The following is a 21,699-nucleotide window of genomic DNA, read 5'->3' as shown; positions in this document are numbered from 1 at the left end:
CTACAGATAAAAGACTGGTATCCAAGATCTACAAAGAACTTCTCAAACTCAATACGTGAGAAACAAATAAACAAATCATAAAATGGGCAGAAGATATGAACAGACACTTTTCCAATGATGACATACAAATGGCTAACAGACACATGAAAAAATGTTCAACATCATTAGCCATCAGGGAAATTCAAATCAAAACCACACTAAGATACCACCTTATGCCAGTTAGAATGGCAAAAATTGAAAAGGCAAGAAACAACAATTGCTGGAGAGGATGTGGAGAAAGGGGATCCCTCCTACATTGTTTGTGGGAATGCAAGTTGGTACAGCCACTCTGGAAAACAGTGTGGAGGTCCCTTAAAAAGTTAAAAATTGAGCTACCCTATGATCCAGCCATTGCACTACTGGGTATTTACCCCAAGGATACAGACGTAGTGAAGAGAAGGGCCATATGCACCCCAATGTTCATAGCAGCAATGTCCACAATAGCTAAATCGTGGAAGGAGCCGAGATGCCCTTCAACAGATGACTGGATTAAGAAGTTGTGGTCCATATATACAATGGAATATTACTCAGTTATCAGAAAGAACGAGTTCTCAACATTTGCTGCAACATGGACGGCACTGGAGGAGATAATGCTAAGTGAAATAAGTTAAGCAGAGAAAGAAAATTATCATATGATTGCTCTCATCTATGGAACATAAGAACTAGGAAGATCAGTAGGGGAAAAGGGATAAAGAAAGGGGGGGTAATCAGAAGGGGGAATGAAGCATGAGAGACTATGGACTCTGAGAAACAAACTGAGGGCTTCAGAGGGGAGGGGGGTGGGAGAATGGAATAGACTGGTGATGGGTAGTAAGGAGGGCACATATTGCATGGTGCACTGGGTGTTATATGCAACTAATGAATCATTGAACTTTACATCAGAAACCAGGGTTGTACTGTATGGTGACTAACATAATAAAAAAAATTAAAATAAAAAAAAAAGAATGTTCAAATCTAAGATTCAACAATGGAAAGGGGGCAAAAGCAGGATATGTTAAGCAAATAATGTATCTACATGGAAACCTTGAATCTGGGAGTGACACGTTACAAATAGTAGCTGGGATAAGATAAAAGGAGAACAAAACAGGTGGGAGAGTTATATTATAGACTGCTGTGATAGAAAACAAAGATGACATTCTAATAAGAAGATTTCAAAATTGCTACAGAAACAAACAGTAGCATCTGGTATTTGATAATAAACTGGAATGCTGATTCCCTAAGAAATAGAAAATGCATGCAATCACAGGGCAATTAATTAACTATGTCCTAGAGACAGCACAGAGTCTTTTGCTGGGCCTTCCGGGCAGCGAGCGTGTCTGATCATTGTGATTCCTGCCAAAAGAAATTACTTCAGGACTTTGCTTCAGTTCTGCATACCTTTTTGTTTTGCGTTTTTTTTTTTTTTAGGCATGAATAAGTGAGTTTTACCAAATGCTTTTTCTGTATCTACTGAGAGAATGTTTTTTCTCCTTTATTCTGTTACTGTGGCAAATTACATTGATTTTTCAAATGTTAAATCACCCTTGCATTCCTGGAATAAATTCTATTTGCTTATGATGTATTATTCTTTTTTTAAATTATTGTTATTATTATTTCTTTTTTTTTTTTTTTTAGTAGTCTCTACACCAACCTGGGGCTTGAACTCAAGACCGCAAGATCAGGAGTCGCACACTCCTCCAACTGAGCCAGCCAGATGCCCCAATATTCTTTTTATATGGTGTGAATTTCGATTTGCCACTATTTTGTTGAAGATTTTACACCTATGATCTCAAGGAATTAGTCTGTAATCTTTTCTTTAAATGTCCTTGTTAGATTTGTGTATATGGGACAGGCTAGCCACATGAAGAACAGGGAAGTGTTCCTTTCTCTATTTTCTGAAAAAGTCTGTGTTTCAACCTTAAATATTTGATAGAATTCATCAGTAAAATAACCTGGGCCTATAAAACTTCAAGGAAGGGTATTTAATTAAATATTCAATACTTTTAGCAGATATAGGGCTATTCAGATTTTCCATTTCTTCTTTTCTCAGTTTTAGTAAGTTGTGTTTTTCAAGAAATGTGTCCATTTAATTCAAGCTATCAAATTTGCTGGCATACAGTTGTTCATAATATTCCTTTATTAACCTTTTAATATCTGCATGATCTGTAACGATATTGGAAATTTTTGTTTTCTCTTTTTTCTTAGTCTTGCTAGAAGGTTGTCAATTTTGTGGATCTTTTCAAAGAATCAACTTTTGGCACTGTTAAATGTCTATTGTTTGCTTTGTGTTTCACTGATTTCTTCTTTTATTATCTTTGTTATGTCCCTGCTTCAACCTTGGGTTTAATTTGTTCATCTTTTTCTCATTCCTGTGAACGTTTAGACAATAGATTTTAAGTCTTTCTTCTTTTTAAATATAAGCACCTAAAGCTATGAATTTCCCTGTAAACACTGCATTAGCTGCATCCCAGATTTTGATATGATGCTTTCACTTTCATTCAACCAAAAAAGACTAATTTCCCATATGATTTCTTCTTTTAAATATGGGTTATTTAGAAGTGCATTGTTTACTTTCCAAAGACTCCATATATCCAGTGATCTTTCTATTATTAATTTCCAGTTTAATTCTGCTGTGGTCAAGAAATGTACTGTGGGGGCGCCTGGGTGGCTCAGTCGTTAAGTGTCTGCCTTTGGCTCAGGTCATGATCTCAGGGTCCTGGGATTGAGCCCCGCATTGGGCTCCCTGCTCAGTGGGAAGCCTGCTTCTTCCTCTCCCACTCCCCCTGCTGGTGTTTCCTCTCTCGCTGTCTCTGTCCAATATATAAATAAAATCTTAAAAAGAAAGAAGAAGAAGAAGAAGAAAAGAAATGTTCTTTGTATTATTTTAAATTCAGTGAGGTGTTTTAAGGCCCAGCATATGGTCTGTCTTCATCAGTGCTCTATGCTCACTTTTGCAGTTTTTGAGAATAGTGTTCTAAAAATGTCAGTTAGGTTAAGGTGACTGATGGTGGCATTCAGATCATAAATATCTTTGTTGATTTTTTTCTACTTGCTCTGTCAATAACTGAGAAAGGGGTATTAAACCCCTAACTCTTAATAGAATTTGTTTGTTTTTCTCTTTAATTCTGTTGGTTTTGCTTCATGTATTTTGAAGCTCTGTTATTAGCACATTTAGAATTTTTCACTTTGATGAATTGACTCTTTTATCATAACAGTATGTCCCTCTTTATCTTGTTAACACTCCTTACCTTGAAGTCTACTTTCTCTGACATCAGTATAGCCATGCCAGCTTTTTCCTTACTGTTTACATGTTTATCTTTTTTTTTTTTACTTTCAACATATCTATACCTTTATATTTAAAGTACATCTCTTTTTTCCTTCACCTTTATGAAGATATAATTGACATATGACATTGTGTAAGTTTAAGGTACACAGTGTGATGATTTGATACATGTATATATTGCAACATGATTACCACAATAAGATTAGTTAAGATGTCCACCACCTCACAATATTAGAACTTTCTTGCAGTGAGAACACTTAAAATCTACTCTTTTAGCAATTTTCGAGTATATAATACAGTGTTAACTATAGTCACCATGCTGTATATTATATCCCCAGAACTTATTCATTTTATAACTGGAAGTTTGTACTCTATGACCAACGTCCTCCCATTTCTCTCACTCCTCAGCTGCTGACAACCGCCATTCTACTCTCTGTTTCTATGATTCTGGCTTTTTTAAAGATTCCACATATAAGTGAGTTAACAAAGTATTTGTCTTTCCCTGACTTATTTCTAAAATACCTCTCTTTTAAACAATCATTAAGCCTGATCACTTACACTTTTAAATTAGAATATTTAGACCATTTACATTTAATGTTATTGAAATGGCATTTGTTTTCTACTTGTTGCATTTGTTTGTTCGTTCCTTCCTGTCTTATTTCAAGCTAGTCAAATATTTTTTAGTGATCCATTTCATTTCCTCTATTGGCTTCTTAGCTATACCTCTGGATTTCTCAATGGTTGTTCTAGGAATTATAATTTGCATCAAATTAGAATTAATAGTATACCACTTTACATACAATGTATGAACTATACAACAGTATAATGCCATTTACCACCCCATGCTGTCCTTTGTGTTATTTTTGTCATATATACTTCCTCTACATTTTTGTGGTAGTCTTAAAGTATTTCTACAAATTTTTAGATACTGCTCCCTTCAAAGAGAGGAGTTTAATACCTCTCGATTGTGGGCTTTCCTACTGACTCATTTCTAAACTACAAAATGTGGTGGTGGTGACAGAGTGTGATTTCCAATATTAAGTTGTAAGGACACTCAGGCAGCCTAATGGAGAAACCCACGTGGTGAAAATGAGGCCTCCTGTCAACAGCCTTGTAAGATCTAGAAGGAGATCCTAGAGCCCAGTCAAGACTGCAGATGAATGCAACCCCAGACAACATCCTGATGGCAACTCATCACAGACTCTGAGCCAGAACTATTCAGTTAAGCCACTCTTGAATTCCTAACCAACAGAAACTGTAAGATAATACATATTTATTGTTTTAAGCTATTAACTTTGGAGTTAATTTTACAGCAATAAATAATCGATGCAATATATTAGAATACCCATAATACAATGCTATTTTTGTTAAAAACAGTTGTTTTTTAAATAAAGAAAGAAAAGTTACAATGCTATTTTTGTTATAAACAGTTTTTTAAATAAAGAAAGAAAAGTCTTTCACATTTGCCTATATAACTACCATTTCTAATGTTGTGTATTCCTTTCTAAAGATCTGAGTTTCCTTCTGGTATCATTTCAGTCTAAAGAACATCCTTTAGCATTTCTTACAGTATTAAGTCTGTTGGCAACAAATGCTCCCAACTTTCATTTATCTGAAAATATTTTTTTAAGATTTGAGAGAGAGAGAGACCGCGCATGCATGCCGGTACAGAGGGAGGGGCAGAGGGAGACAGCGGAGAGAGAGAATTCCAAGCAGATGTCGAGCTGAGTGCAGAGCCTGATGTGGGACTTGATCTTATGACCTGAAATCATGACCTGAGTCCAAACCAAGGGTTGGACAACCAACCAACTGTGCCACCCAGGTGCCCCTCTCTGAAAATATTTTTATTTCACTCTCATATCTTTTTCTACATATCTTTTTTTCCTCTGGCTACTCTTACAATTTTTCCCTTTAAGTTTGGTTTTCAGCAGGTGAGTACAATGCTCAGGTGTAGTTTTCTTCATATCCACTGTTTGAGGTTCAGAGTTTTTTGGATTGTGAGTTGATATTTGTCACTAAATTTGGGGAAATTGTGGTCATTATTTCTTCAAATATGATTTCTTCCTTGTCTTTTTTTAAAAGATTTTATTTATTTATTTGACACAGAGACAGCCAGTGAGAGAGGGAAGACAGGCAGGGGGAGTGGGAGAGGAAGAAGCAGGCTCCCAGCAGGGCAGGGAGCCTGATGCAGGGCTTGATCCCAGGACTCTGGGATCACCCCCTGAGCTGAAGGCAGACACTTAACAACTGAGCCACCCAGGCGCCCCTCTTCCTTGTCTTTCTTCCCATCTTTATGGGACTCCAATTAGACATATGTTAAACTACTTGATATTGTCTCACAGTCATTATAGCTTTGTTATCCCATCCCCAATCTTTTTGCTCTTGGCTCTTCGGTTTGGATAAATTCCATTTATTTGCCTTCTAGCACATTGGCCTCTTTTCTCTGCATGTCTCTCTTGCTCTCATAAAGCCATCTGGTTAATATTTATTTTAGCTATTGTATTTTTCAGTTCTAAAATTTCCATTTGGCTCTTTTTAATAGTTCCATTTCTCTGCTAATGTTTCCCATCTATTCATTAACTATGTCCATCTCTTCTTTTAAATATCTGAACACATTTACATCAGCTGCTTTAAATTCTTTGTGTGCTAAATCCATCATCTGGGACATCATATATCTTTTTCTCCATAGTATGGGTCACATTTTTGCTTGTCATATTTTTACTTCTTTTATTTTGGTAATTTTTATTGTATGCTAAATTTCGTGGGTTAAATGTTGTGCAAAGCCTGGATTACGTTGTTCTCCTTTAATGCGTGTTGAATTTTGATTTGATAAGCAGTTAAATTACTGGAAGATCCTTTTGATCCTGTTAGGTTTGGTTTTATGCCACATTGGGTGGGTCTACTTTGGTTTTGTCCCTGGTCTTAAGGTACAGCCTTTACTCTAGGGTGTTGTCCTCACTCCTAAAGTTGTCCTATCTGGGGTCCCAGATGAATGCCTGAAGTGCTCATCAAGGTCTCTCACTCTGGCTGGACTAGAACTCCAACACTTCTGAGCACTGAGCCCCCCTCAGGTGTCTCTGTTCACCTCTCAGCCCCACAGCAGCCACTCTGTGTCAGGTCTCACAGAGTCTGGCCCTGTGCACGCCCGGCCCGGCCCTTGGCCAAGCAAGTGAGGGAAATCCCTGAGCAGATTCCTGTTCCCTATACCCATATGCCGCTCCCTCTCCTCCTGTAACCTGTCCTACAAATCAGCCTTCTTGGTAGCCCCAAACTCTAAGCTCTTCCTCCTCTGTTCAGTGAGACCATTGCTCCACTTCCCTGGGCTGCTTGGGAAAATGTCCCCAGGCAAAGAGCCAGGGTGAATATGGGGTTCACCTGGTGCTTCCTTTCTCTCAAGGATCACGGACCTGTGTTGCCTATTGTTTAATGCCTGAAAACAGCTGCCTCATGTTTTTCCCAGTTTTACAGTTGTTCACAGTGAGGGTATAAGTCTGACACTGGTTTTTCCACCAAAGACAGAAACATTTCATAGCATTTTGTATTTGCAAATGTTTCATATTCTAATCTATGAGTCGGAGAAGTTTAATATCTTTTTCTAACTCTAAATTTTAAACTCTCTGAATTTTGCATATGTGAATAGTAGGTTTTCCCATAATATTAGGAGGCAAGCACTGTAAAGACACAGCTCCTCCTCCAGTTTTCTACCATGTAGGTCCAGGAATCTCTCTGATACTACTGGGTGCAGGGAAGGAAGGGCTCCAAGGATGCCTAAAATTAAATTTTCCAACAGCCAGGCAGAAGGAAACTTAGAATAGGTAAAATATGACTTAGATAAATAAAGAAATATTCAGGGGCGCCTGGGTGGCTCAGTCACGTGTCTGCCTTCAGCTCGGGTCATGATCCAGAGTCCTGGGATCGAGCCCTACATCGGACTCCTTGCTCAGCAGGGAGTCTGCTTCTGCCTCTGCCCTTTACCCTGCTGGTGCTCTCTCTCGCTCTCTCAAATAAATAACATCAAAAAAAAAAAAAAGAAAGAAAGAAAGATTTAGTGTCTTTACACCATAGTGCTATGAAATAAAATTGATAGCAGCAACACAGAACTAAAACAAGAACCAGTGAATCAGTGGCTCAGGGGAGCACCGTAACTGACACTTTGTTCCAACCCTCTACCACCACCTTTGACACACCTCTACAACTTTCAGTCATTTTTATCCCCATGTCTATTCACCTCTGTATTCATGCCTTGCTCAGCTATCTCTTGTGTTTATAATGCATACTCTTGTAGATCAAATTGTTATTCAAATTCATCACCATCTTTATAACAGAACTATGGATCCACACCCTTTGCGGTGTGATTACGCAGAGCCTCCCGCTGTGGGCAGAGTATAGCTCCCTGTCCCATTTCTGCTGGACTTGGCCATGTGACTTGCTTTGACAAATGGAGTGCCAGTGGAAAGGACATGAGCAGCAGCTTTAAACCATATTTTGTGGTTTGGCCTGTCCCCTTGTGCTCCAATAACCCACCACGAGAAGAGCATCCCCGGGAAGCTGCTGCCCCTTCAGCCAGGCCCCAGAATGAAGACAAGGGGAAAGAGACTTGAACCCAAATGAAAGCTTGTTGAGTTCCACCTGGCCCAGCCTACATCGGCCAAACTCAGCCAGACTTCAGACCCAGGAGGATGAAAGTAAATGGCTGTTGGGATAAACCATTGAGATTTTAAACTCACCTGTTGCACAGCCAAAAAATTAAAATTAAAAAAAAAAAAGATGCAATACAGATGCTAGATGTTTTGCCTAGATGAGCTGGGCACCTCACTCTTCCATCAAACACACATAACTCTTATTATCTGGATAAACTCCTATTATCTTTTAAGATCCAACTCAAATAGTACCTCCTCTATGAAGCCTATGGGATTAGGCCTTCTCTCTTTTTTTTTTTTTAATGTTTTTTTATTATATTATGTTAGTCACCATACAGTACATCCCTGGTTTCTGATGCAAGGTTCGATGATTCATTAGTTGTGTATAACACCCAGTGCACCATGCAATACGTGCCCTCCTTACTATCCATCACCGGTCTATCCCATTCCCCCACCCCCCTCCCCTCTGAGGCCCTCAGTTTGTTTCTCAGAGTCCATAGTCTCCCATGCTAGGCCTTATCTTTTATACACTCTACAGGTCAAGGATCCTTTTTGTCTATTTTATTCTCTGATGTATATCAAGCACGTAGAGCATTGCCTGGTACATCGCAGGCCCACCCGAAATATCTGCAAAATGAACGACTGAACACGCTGAACTGCTCTAAGTTATATACCAAAATATAATATCACATTCCCATTATCACGTTATTCTTTCCCACAGAGCTGTATGGGGTCTCATAGGCCTCACTTCCAGGTCAGGGAGGGTTGGGTTTTGATTTTTTTGGTACTTGGAAGCATCTGAAATATTTGAGTAGGCAAGCAGATGCTTAGAATCAGAATTGGTTGCAAGTGACTGAGCACCCCCAAATAAAAGAGGGGGAAAGAGTGGTGGAGTGTATGTGTGTGTATACATATAATTTTTTTCAGATGAAGACAAAGGTATTCTAAGGAAAATCATTCTGGTTGTTTCTTTTCATATCATTTTTAAAAACAGGTTTATTAAGTTATAATTCACATACAATTCATCCACTTAAACAATTCAATGTATTTTAGTATACTCTCAGAGTAGTGCAACTTTCACCATTATCAATTTTAGAACACTTTCACTGTCTCAAAAAGAAACTCCTTACCCATTAGCGGTCACTTTCTATTTCCCCCCAACAGTCTCCCCACCCACCCTACCCCACTTCCAGGCAACCAGTAATTGACTTTCTATAAATTACTATCCTACAAATACTCTGTATATATAAGCCTATTCTGGACATTTCGTATAAATGGAATCATACAGTATGTGGTCTTTTGTGACTGGTTTCTTTCACTTAGCATAACGTTTTCAAGGTCTTCATATCATTTTCAAATATAAATATAATTAGCTTAAAACATATGTAATAATTAAGAGCACAGACTACAAAGCCACACTGCCCAGATTTATATTCTAGCTCCATCCCTTATTAGAATGATATGATTTGAGGTGAGTTACTTAACTTCTCCGTGCCTTCATTTCCTCATCTGTAAAATGGATTTTATAATAGAACCCGCCTCGTAGGGTCATAGTGAGATTGAAACGAGTTAATATACGTAAGGCACTTAGAACAGTGCCTTACATATACTAAGCATTATGCAGGTGTTGGCTGCTATTATTATTATTATCTGTGTTAAAGAGAAAGGGATTGTGGATAGATATTCTCAGAATCCTTTTCATAGCTTAGGATGTGTTTTGGTATTCAATAGGTTTGAAAATGAGTGTCTCAGTAGGAAGAAACAGGGAATGAGTGCTAATGAGTACAGGGGGAAGCAAATGTTCTGGAATTAGATAGTGGCTATGGTTACACAATTTTGTGAATACAATTTAAAAACCCCTTTCAATTGTATACTGTTTAAGACGGTGAATTTTATGGTTTGTGGGTTATAGATCAAATTTTTAAATTGAGTGTCTTTCCTATTTCAGCAATCACTATACTTGAGGCAAAATAGTGAAGACATACATGAATATTCCACCTTGAAAAAAGTTAGAAATTTCAATAGCTTCCCTATTCTGCCCACGCAGCACCTCCCCCCGTGGTTTCTCCTGTGCTTCATGTTTTGTTTTGGTTTTAAGACTTATTTATTTATTTGAGGTGGGGATGAGCAAACAGAGAGGGAGAGAGCGTTTTAAGTAGACTCCACGCTAAGCGAGGAATCCCACACAGGACTCGATCTCATGACCCAGAGATCATGACTCTGAGATCACGACCTGAGCCGAAACCAAGAGCCGGATGCTTGACCAACTGTGCTACCCAGGTGCCCCTCCTGTATTTCATGTTTTAAAAATGTTCTATACTTGTGCTTTATACCTGTTTCGAGCTGCGATGGAGGGTAAGTGAACAGTGTTTGATTACATGGACCTTACTGGACAGAGCTACAATAAAGAGCAAACTTAAAAAGAGAAATCACACCAAATTATATTAAGCAATAACTACATTCGTAACAGTGAAGAGCTCAGACTCTAAAATAAAAAGAGCACCGGGTTCAATTTCTGGCTCCACCATCTGTGAAGCTGTGTGATGTGCGACAAGTTACTTACACACCACTCTCAGCCTTAATTTCCTCATCTGTAAACTGAAGATAGTAGTAGCAATTTACTTGATAGGGTGTTAGGAGGATTCAGTCTGATCACATAGATAAAACATTTAATACACTTCCTGGCAAATAGTAAGTGCTCCTCTAGTTTGTAAATGTCAGCTATGAGATGATGATGGTGATGGAGGAGAACTGTCATTCATCGCCCAAACTGACTGTAACATACAAAATACAGATGAGGCAGCAACTTCTGGGTGCTGGCTCACTGCCCAAAATTGCTACAGTCCTCTTGAGAGGGGGAACAATGTGATTCTGTGGTTACTGGTCACAAGGACAAAGCAATTGACACCCCCTCTACTCTAAGCTCTAAATGAGCTGTGTATTCACAACAGACCCACAAGGATTTGGCAACAGTTCACAACGAGATCCCTGCTTACGGGTCCAAGGAAACCTTTGCCAAATGCTTTCCAGGGATTAGAAGAGGAATATAAAATTAATTTATTTACTCTTCTAAAAAACATTTAAAAAACCCTGAACTTCTATGGAAATCATTGACACTACTGTTAAATCCCTCAAATGTATTGAGCTTTTAAAAACTGTTCTTTCAGGCTAGAAATGTACAAATTTGACATCGCTGTTGCCCACTTTAGACCCTCAGCACCTGTCCTTCGGGACTACTGCAACGCCTTCCTACGTGGTTATCTACCACGCTCCCGCCTTCTGTTCTGTTTTCCACACTGCAACTAGGATTATCTTTTTAAATACAAAATCCCCTCATTCTCTGCTGCTTGAAGCTCCACAAGGGGATCCCATCCAGCACTTGCAGAAGTATCTCAACCCCCTCGACAGACTGTACAAAGCTCATCCCGACCTGGTCCCTGCTCTCCCAAGTTCTGCCTCATTTCTAGACACTCCCCACCTACCATGCGCCTTCAACTCAAGCCTCACTAAGGTGCTGCAGCACTCTGCAAGGCACTATAGCTTTACAACTCACATGAGTACAATCGAATTATCTATACCCTGCTTTTCAAACACAATATCTCATGTGTGTGTTGTTGCTAGCTGCAGTCAGATGTGAATGTGAAGTGATTGTTTTCATTGCTAATTGATCCCTGCAAGGAACAACTGTGAACTTTCAAACCACTCTAACACCTTGTGAATAATAAATATATTTTACTGTAAGCGTTTGGAGTTACCAGAAAAGAACACAGACCAAGTCTGACTCATACCTAGAGAATATAAGAATAAAGTCTGAACATACTGGCAAAAGTCAACACAGAGATTTCATTCCTTTATTGTTATCAAACCCTGAAAGCAAACCTCTTACTTAAAATAAGCAAGTTACTAGGAAGATCAGTAGGAGAAGAAAGGGATAAAGAAAGGGGGGGTAATCAGAAGGGGGAATGAAGCATGAGAGACTATGGACTCTGAGAAACAAACTGAGGGCTTCAGAGGGGAGGGGGGTGGGGGAATGGGATAGACCGGTGATGGGTAGTAAGGAGGGCACGTATTGCATGGTGCACTGGGTGTTAAACGCAACTAATGAATCATCGAATTTTACATAAAAAACCAGGGATGTACTGTATGGTGACTAACATAATAAAAAAATATTAAAAAATTTTTTTAAAAAAATAAAATGTAAAGGTTGGGGGGATTGGGATAGGCCAGTAGGGGATTGGGATAGGCCAGTGATGGGTATTAAGGAGGGCACATATTGCATGGAGCACTGGGTGTTATACGCAAACAATGAACCATGGAACACTACATCAAAAACTAAGGATGTACTGTATGGTGACTAATATAACATAATAAAAAATTTAAAAAATAAAATGTAAAGGTTAAAAAAATAAGCAAGTCGCCTTATAATAAAATTATTTAAAATAAATTCATCACATGTCTTTCTCATTCTACGTTAAGATTTTTAGCCTTGGTTTATTAACCACTTGGCTTTAAAACTAGATGAACATACTGACATTGAGATACTGTATTCTTACACTCTCGAAGTCACTGAATACATAAAGCCACACATCGCTTCATACTTCAGCAATTTTCATTCTTTGTACTTTAATACCAACTCACTGCCCTGCACAACGATCACAGCTGACTAGCAGGTCAAGGCAACAAGACTACAAGAAATTTAAGACAAAACTGGACTTCTTCATGTCTACAGTGGTCCAGCTATCACAATTACTGATTAACATCTAGGCGGCGGCAGCAAAAAGAACTAGTAATGAAAGAAAACTAAGGGTTTGAAAAACATACGTATTAGCGTCATGCTCCACAGTCCAGCCAGCTGCTCGAGAACACAGGACCCCAACAGCCTCTAACGAAAGTCTGGTTTTCATGTAAACTCATTCTCCTCTTACCTGACCCTTCGGGGATTCTGTTTCCTGATAAGCAGATCTAAACTGTAAGACAATAATATCCCAAGGAGGTTCTGGCACTGAGCCCCAGAAATCCTTAAAGCAACAAACACTGTCTAAAAGAAGAAAACCAGACTACTCACTCCCTTCTCTGTTCTCCCCCACTAACTCTAGGGAACACAGAAATGCCTTGCCAATTAGAAGTTATAAAATTCTTTCAGAGGCAAAATATTTTGAAATACAGATGGTCTGTTGATAATGTCATACCCTGTCACCTGGGATGCTTTGGAAGACTCCTCAGAAATTACCTCTGGGCCAGACCAAGCAATATGTGGGCCAGTGAATCCTTTCTATTTATGGAAACTGAATAACTTGGAACCCCCTGTAGTGACTGACAGGTTAGAAGAGGAACTTAACTCACAATAGGTCAAAAAAGTTAAGTCAAAAACCATTTTAAAAATGCAGCATGTAAGACACCTGGCTGTGTAGTCAGTTAAGCGTCTGAGTCTTAGTTTCCGCTCAGGTCATTATCTCAGAGTCCTGGAATCGAGCCTCCCATGGGGCTCCGTGCTCAGCATGGAAGCTGCTTAAGACTCTCTAATATTTTTTTAAAAATCCAAAATGTGGGAAACTATAAGATAAAAACCCAGTTTCTTCAATAAAATAAATTATAACCAAAAAATTAAAATGAAAAAGGAAGGGGGACGTCTCAGTTAAAAACCACTTGAACATTAATCTAATGCAGTATGTGCCCATTTCTTGGGTCCTGATCCAAACAAATCAATTTTTTAAAAAACTGAGACATCTTTTTAAAAGGGGGGTGGGGGCGCCTGGGTGGCTCATTCAGTTGAGTGGCTGCCTTGGGCTGGGGTCATGATCTCGGGGTCCTCAGATCAAGACCCTCATTGGGCTCCCTGCTCAGTGGGGAGTCTGCTTCTTCCTCTGCCCCCCCCAACTCATTCTCTCTCTCTCTGTCCCTCTCAAATCAAATCTTTAAAAAAAAATTCCCCATCCCATTTGTTTCAATTTTCTATATATTTTAAAGATTTAAAAATAAAAATAAAATAAAAAATTAAATGGGGAATTTTTTTAAAGATTTTAATTATTTGAGCGAGAGAGAAGGAGAGAGCACAAGCAGGGAGGAGGAGCAGAGGGAGAGGGAGAAGCAGACTATCCGCTGAGCAGGGAGCCCAACGTGGGGCTCGATCCCAGGACCCCGGGATCATGACCTGAGCAGATGGCAGACGCTTCACTGACTGAGCCACCCAGGCGCCCCACAAATAGGGAATTTTTGAACACTGACTAGCTTCTTTATTATACTTAGGAATTACTGCTTTTTTTAGGTGACAGTAATGGTATTTTGTCGCATGTAAATAAAAGGGAAGTCTTTTTTTTTTTTTTTAATCATTAGAACCAGACGGTCTACAAAAATGCAAAGAAGGTGGGGCACAAAAACAGCGCAGTGTATACATCTCCAATTGAGTGTTGGATACAGGGATGTTCGGCTATTATTCTTTATTCATTTCTGCAAATTTTGAATACTTCATTAGGAGAAAGGTTGAAAAGTCAAAGCATGCTCCCCGGATGGAGTTTCAGGGCCCATCCGTTCTGGAGGTGCCGACCTCTCCGGCCGTCTGCAGTAGTCAAGGCAGGATCTGGAGAGGAGGCCTCCCAGATGGTTTCGGCTGCAGGCAAAGTCCTGCCATGCTCTCCACGACTCGGAGCCCCAGTGAGTAATGCGGCATACGTGAGACAAGGACAGTCCTCAGAACCCTGTGACTCTGTGTCACGCCCTGTCTTCAGTCACCTGCTCACCTGAGGCCTACCACACACCGCACGCTGGTTCGGAGCGTGGGCCTCCGAAAGAGACAGATGTGGGTCTGAATTCTAGTTCTACCACGTCACAGCAGCCTAACTTCCGGGCACGTTTCTCGGCTTTTTTTTTAAGGAGGCTCCACACGCAATGTGGGGCTTGAACTTCCGGCCCTGAGATGAAGCCGGGGGGGGGGGGGGGGGGCGCCCCTCTCCACCAATTTGTACCTTAATTTCTCCATATGTAAAATGAGGATTACACTGGCGCCTTCCTTATAAAATCATTCGGAAGATTAAATGAGAATGCATTAGCACAGTGACTGGCTAAATTATTAGCGGCCATTTTCTATTAATAGCGTTGTTGTTTTATGCTCCTTTCACTTGACTTTAGACCATGCGTGCAACCCAGTAAAATGAAAGATGAAATAGTCGCAATGGTAATTAACAGAACACTTAACTGCTATCCTTATTGCTGCAGGAAAGGGCGTCTGAGGAATGTGTGAGGACAGCAGGAAGTGGGCACATTACAGTAGATTAACGGGTACGGGTGCATTTGGAACAGACTAGAGGGCCAGGCAGCGGAGTTTAGGATTCGCCGGGGGCAGTGGTGGGCAACAGGTGCCGAACAGTAGAGCAGCGAACGGCAGTGAGTCCGACGGCAGTCTGCGCAGGGTGAACGGGTCCTGGTGCACTTGGGCCACGTAGTCGGTCTTCTCGGCCCATCCTGCGCACCACGATCCGAGCCCCTGCTTTACGGCGCAGAAACCAGCCGCGCGCAACAGGACTGCTCATCGTGGCCACCCTGAACTGGATCCAGGCGCGGCAGCGACACGGCTCCGCGTGTACTGGGGTGGGAGGGAAGAATAGACTAGAAGAGGGGAGGACGCGGGGCGTGAGGCTGGGGAGTTCAGCACAAGCCGACACATCCGTGGCAACTTTTCCTGCTGATGGCGCAGGTCATTTATGCTCAGACAATCCCCTCATGAAAACAAAGCAGAGTGTGCGCCCGCCCGGAGCCCCCGGCGAGGGCGTCAGCAAGGATTATTCTCTCGGGGGCCCCGCTCCCACCGCGTGCTTGTCAGCGAGACACAGGCACTGACACCCCACCTTCAGAAACCACGGCCTCCGCAGGGGCTGCTAGAGCAGGTGGGGAGAAATGAGCTCTGTGGCTGCGTGGATGGCTAGGCTCACAGGGTCAAGGAGGAAACAGCATTCTACCTTATTGAACCCATGCATTTAACGGAGGCTAAGAACTTTCCTTCTTCAGCCCTCCCTTAGCTCTCCCTGCTCTGTATCACAGAGCTACCTCTTTACAGAGGATTCATCCTAGGGCTTCACTAGTTGAGAGCACAGTCTGTGCCAGGCTCCTGCTTGGGATTTATCAGTGAACAAAACGAAGATCCCTGCCATTGGAGAACTTTCTCCCAGAGGGATGGGGAGGCCAACAACTGTTTAGGAAGTGACAGGCGGGTGTTAGGACAAAATATGGAAGAAAAAAAAAAAAAAAGCAGAGCGAAAGGATAGGGAGGGAGAAGGGGGCGGGCCATGGGATTTGGAATCTTCCCGTTGACAGGAATGTTAACCTAGGAGTTCTCATTTCCTGCTATTTATTATCACTCCCTCACCGCTCACCACACGAGCAGGTCCTGAGGGAAACAACTGCATTAGGCTTATTTCAGAGTCAAAAGAAGATAAATTACAAGTATTTTCTCCATACTTTTCTTTTCGGAAAGTGGCCTTAAGAAGGGAAAGTGCTAAATGAACCAAAGCAAGGTGACCTCAGACAGACTTGTCCTCCGCTTCTCCTGCACCAAGCCAGTCTTTGGTCCAGTAGCATCTGGGCTACAACAATTCCCTAGATACAGTGAGGCTGGGCTGTCTGTGCCCGGCGGCTCCCACGGGCACAGCCTGCTCACTGTATCTAGGGAATCAGCCTGCATTTACCCCACACCTTGAAGTTATTCGTATCTTCTTGCTTTTTTTCAGAGGATCAATCAAAGCAAGAAGAACAAGAGCTGAAGGTCTAACCCTGAAAGAGGAAGGGTGATACAATTATATAATAGCCCAAGTTTAAGTGCATTCTCTTCATCCACACACATGCCCCCCATACACACACTAAAAAAATAATAACAAAAAAGAGCAAGAAATAACCCACGTTTTATAGGCTGGTGCTAAAAGAGGATGAAAGAATTCCCTTTCTGTATTTTTTACAAGTTTTCTACAATGAAGATGTATAATTTTTATAATTAGGAAAAAATAGCTAGTTAAAAAAAACAAAACAAGACCCAACCATATACCAAAAGAGACGGCGATGAGAATCAGCTGCCCGACACCCCCGCAGTTCCGGTGGCCACGGACCTCCCAGCTGAAGCATCTCAGTATTTTGTGAGATCTACTTGGATAAGATTTATACCTGGAGTGGAGACTGATCCACAGATAAACGAGCTATAATTTTACATATCTTCTATTTACACTCGTGCTGACGACCCCAGGTGTGATGCTGAATGTGGCTCTCACCCTTCACACCAGCTACTTAAATTCTGACTCTTAACAGGAGAAAAAAAGCTGATCTAATGGTGAAATAAGCTGATATTGGATCATGAAACGTTTACCATAAACTTATATAAGCAAGGTTCAGAAGTATGAAGACTCCTACGAATCTTCTTCTTTTTTTTTTTTTTTTAAAGATTTTATTTATTTATTTGACAGCGATAGAGACAGCCAGCGAGAGAGGGAACATAAGCAGGGGGAGTGGGAGAGGAAGAAGCAGGCTCATAGCGGAGGAGCCTGATGTGGGGCTCGATCCCAGAACGCCAGGATCACGCCCTGAGTCGAAGGCAGACGCTCAACGACTGCGCTACCCAGGCGCCCCACCTACGAATCTTCTTTCGCCTGAAACTTCATCCTAGCGCAGGCTGAGGATTCAGAATGAATCCTCCAGATGCCACCTTACTTCTCTGGAGACAAATCCTGACGAGGCTTAATACCCACTTACGACGAAAATGCTCAATAAACTAGGACTAGAGAACAGCCTAACTTGACAAAGGCTCATCTAAAACCTAGAACACACAGTGTACGCGACAGACAGACGTCAGACCCGTTCTCTGCAAGACTGAAAGCAAGACAAAGACGGCCACGAGCGCAGCAACTGTTCTGACGTCGTCCTGGAAGTTCTGGCCGGTGCTGTAAGTAAGACGTGTAAGGATGGGAAAGAAGCAACAAAACGATCACTTTTTTCAAAGAATTGTGATTAACAATAGAGGGGAAGAAAACGCAGAAATCAACTATTTGAAAAAGACGGGGAAGAAAGGCTGTCGGATACAAGATCGGCATGCAATAAACACTATTTCTCTTAAACTACCAACACTCAACTAGAAAATAGAGACACGAGTCATAATAGCAACAAAACTATGAAATACTTAGAAATTTATTTAACCAAAAATACCTTCCTAGACCTTTATGGAGAAAATTTTTTAAATTCTAATAAAGGATTTAAAAATGAGCTGATGAGGTATTTAGGGCTAAAAGGGCATGATGTCTGCAACTAACTCAAAAGGGTCCGGAAAAAAAAAAAAAACATGCATAGGAATGTAGAGAGGGAGTAATAAAGCAAATATAGCAAAATGCTAACATTTGGTGAATCTAGGTGAGGAATATACAGGGGCTCTTTGTACTAACCTTCGAACTCTTCTGCTAGTTTTAAATTATTTCCAAATAAAACAAAAATTCTTTTTAAAAAGTGCTGAATAAATGGAGAGACACATTACATGCTTTTGGAGGAAATGAGTTAATATCAAAAAGATGTCAAGCTTCTCCCAAATAATTTATAAATTCAACATAATCCAAATAAAAATTCCTTAAAAATATAATTTTTGAGGAATTTATAAGCTTAATTCCAAATTTTATATAGAAAAATAATGGTCCAGGAATAGCTAATTAAACTTAAAAATGAAGAACAGAGATGGGGCACTTGCTATACCAGTCATGAGAATGTATTATAAAGTCATTGCAATAAAACATGAAGCAGTAACTGACAGACCAATGGAACAGAATAGAAGCTTAGAACAGACCAGTATATCCATGGAAACCACAGATGAGAAAGTACCACAGCTCAATGGAGGAAAGCATGGATGTTTTTGGAGATATTATTGGAAAATTTGCCTCATTAAATGAAGAATAATCAGACTGGATCCCTAACACCATATGCAACGTGGGCTCTAGATGAATTAAAGAAATTGCTATCACCCAGGGATTGAGAGGGGCTTCTTGAAACTCCACAAGTATTAAACATGTCAAAGAATGTATCTGATTACAATGAAATTAAGAATGTTTCTTGATCAAAGGAAAACAAAGAGGGGTGCCTGGGTGGCTCAGTCAGTTAAGGGACTGACTCTAGGTTTCAGTTCAGGTCATGATCTCAGGGTCCTGAGATGGACCCCAAGTCAGGCTCCATGCTCAGCAGTGAGTCTGCTTGAGATGCTCTCTGCCCCTGCCCGTCTCCTGCACGGGTACACGCGCACACACACAGACACACACTCTCCAATAAATAAATCTGTAAAAAATAATAATAATAATAATAATAATAATAAAGGACAAAGACAAAATTAACAGATGCCCAAATAGAAGACATCTGCAGAATCTTAGTGTGAACAACGCAGATAGCAACTCCAATAGAAAATGGGCAAAGGTATGAACAAGCAATTTACAGAAGGGGCTCTATGTATAAGAGACATTTGCAATCCTTTGTAAGCAAAGAAACACAAATTAAAATGACAAGAGATCACTTTGCACCTAGAGACTAGAAAAGATGGGGGGAGGGAGCGGAGCACTGGTGGGACGGGAGGGGATAGGAACCCTCCAACACTTCTGGCAGAAGAGAGGCTGGGGCAGCCGTTGTGGAGAGGAATCTGGCACTATTAAGTCAAATTCATTATGTGCCAGCCTATAACCCAGCAATTCCCTTCTGAATACATATTATGCAGCTTTATAAGTGGACAGGTACAAAGATGCTCACTGCAGCAGTATGTACGTTAGGACGTAGGGACAGCTCGAGTATCCATCACACAGACAGCAGATACGTAAAACTGCAGTTTGAGCACATGGCATGGGGCATAACGCATCAGTCAAAAACAGAGAATTAGGGGTGCCTGGGTGGCTCAGTCGTTAAGCATCTGCCTTCTGGTCAGGTCAGGATCCCAGCGTTCTGGGATCGAGCCGCGTCGGGCTCCCTGCTCAGCGGGAAGCCTGCTTCTCCCTCTCCCACTCCCCCTGCTTGTGCGTTCCCTCTCTCGCTGCCTCTTTCTCTGTCAAATAAATAAAATCTTTAAAAAAAAAAAAAAAAAACCAGAGAACTAGATGTACACAGAGATCTTCAAAACAGCCTTTAGAGAAAAAAGCAGCAAAATGAGATACAGCGTTATAAATTAAAATACATATAAAACAAGCAAGAGGCTATTCAGAAAAAAAGAAACACATGACATGCATTAGAATGAGTACCTGTGGGACATAAGGTGAATGGGAAGGGAATTAAAAGCAAAAGAAATCCTTCCGACTCCTTCCATGTTAAGAAAGAAGAATTCGAATGACTGATGATAAATATAAAATTAGAATTGTTTCCTTCCCCAAAGTTTCCAACCTTCCTAACAACAAAAGCTATTTGGCTGCCAGCTCTGTTGATGAGTAACAGCTCTTCACCCTTTTTCAAGCAGGAAGAGAAAATTCAGGGATCAGCAGAGTACTACAGGGATCAGCAGAGACTATTCACGAAACAGTGCTTTTGTTCCCACGACCTGCCAACCTGCCTGAAAAGACCCGATTACCTCCTGATTTGGAGTGATTCGGCTACAGGCGAGTCCGAGTTAAGTTTCCAGGTCATCTGCAGCTGTTTACTTTTAGAACCTCTTCGCATGCAATCCCCTGGCCTCCCTGTAGAAATTTTCACACTACTCAGAATTTTAAAATTCTAGAGCTCGAAGGGACCTGGTCATCCCAGAGATGAGGAGACTAAGGCCCCAGGAAGAGTTACACGGTTTAGGGTACACAGCTAGCACAAAAGGGAAGGTCTTCCTGACTCTGTGCCTCGTCCCCCTTCTGTTCTCGCCCAGCAGCCGGAGTGACCCTGTCCAACTGAAGTCATCATAAGCAACTCTGTTCAAAACCCTCTAATGGCTTCTTCCCCCTCACTCAGAGGAAAGGTCAAAGTCGTTACAATGGCCTACACTGATGGCGCCCCTTCCCGCTCCCCCCGCCTCTCCTCTGCCGTCACCTCGCCCTCACCCGCCTTGGCACTGCCCTAGCCGCTAGGACCTCGCCAGCCCTCACACGTGCCCAACAGGCTCAGCATCTGGGCCTGGAACTTGCTCATCCCTCTGCCCCCCACCCTCCCGGTCTCAATTCCTTCCAGTCCTAGATCAAAAGTGATCTTAGCAGAGGCCTTCTCTGACCACTCCGGAGGTATCGAGTCAGTCCTGCCCAGCCCGTAGTTCCCCGCAGCACGGTGAGCATGTGACGGTCTACCCATTCACGGTTTTGTCGGCCCCCACCCCACCACAATGCTGTCACGCATCCGCAGGGCTTTGTTTCCTTCACAGCTGTATCCCCAGCACCCAGAATAGTGCCTGGTAGACCCAGGTGCTTAATGACCCCGTGGTGAATGAACAAACCAGAAGTGCAGACTGCAGCCCCCTAGCACAATGCCCTATTTGCCCTGCTGGGAGCCCTCGGTTCTTGGTGATGGGGTTCTTGGGTAAACCCGAACGTCTAAAAATAAAAGAATACATTTTAGCTACTCTATGCTTACTTTATCTCCTCTGGCTGACTTTTATAGCATCAAGGATAAAGCACCCAACCAAAAGTTAACACTTTTGGTTTAAGGGCTCTTTCATTATAGAGCTGTTCTGTGACCTGATTTTATGGCTATTACTTTAGGTTTCTGCCTTTCCAGGAGAAAGGCTGATATCTCATAATTTTTTTATCTAAGGGAGCTCTAGGCCCAACATGGGGCTTGAACTCACAACCCTAAGAT

The sequence above is a fragment of the Ursus maritimus genome, unplaced genomic scaffold, assembly GCF_017311325.1.
Source record: "Ursus maritimus isolate PB19 unplaced genomic scaffold, ASM1731132v1 scaffold_7, whole genome shotgun sequence".
In the NCBI taxonomy this organism is placed as follows: Eukaryota; Metazoa; Chordata; class Mammalia; order Carnivora; family Ursidae; genus Ursus; species Ursus maritimus.
The sequence above is the reverse complement of the archived record's forward strand: the minus strand, read 5'-3'. Positions refer to the sequence as shown.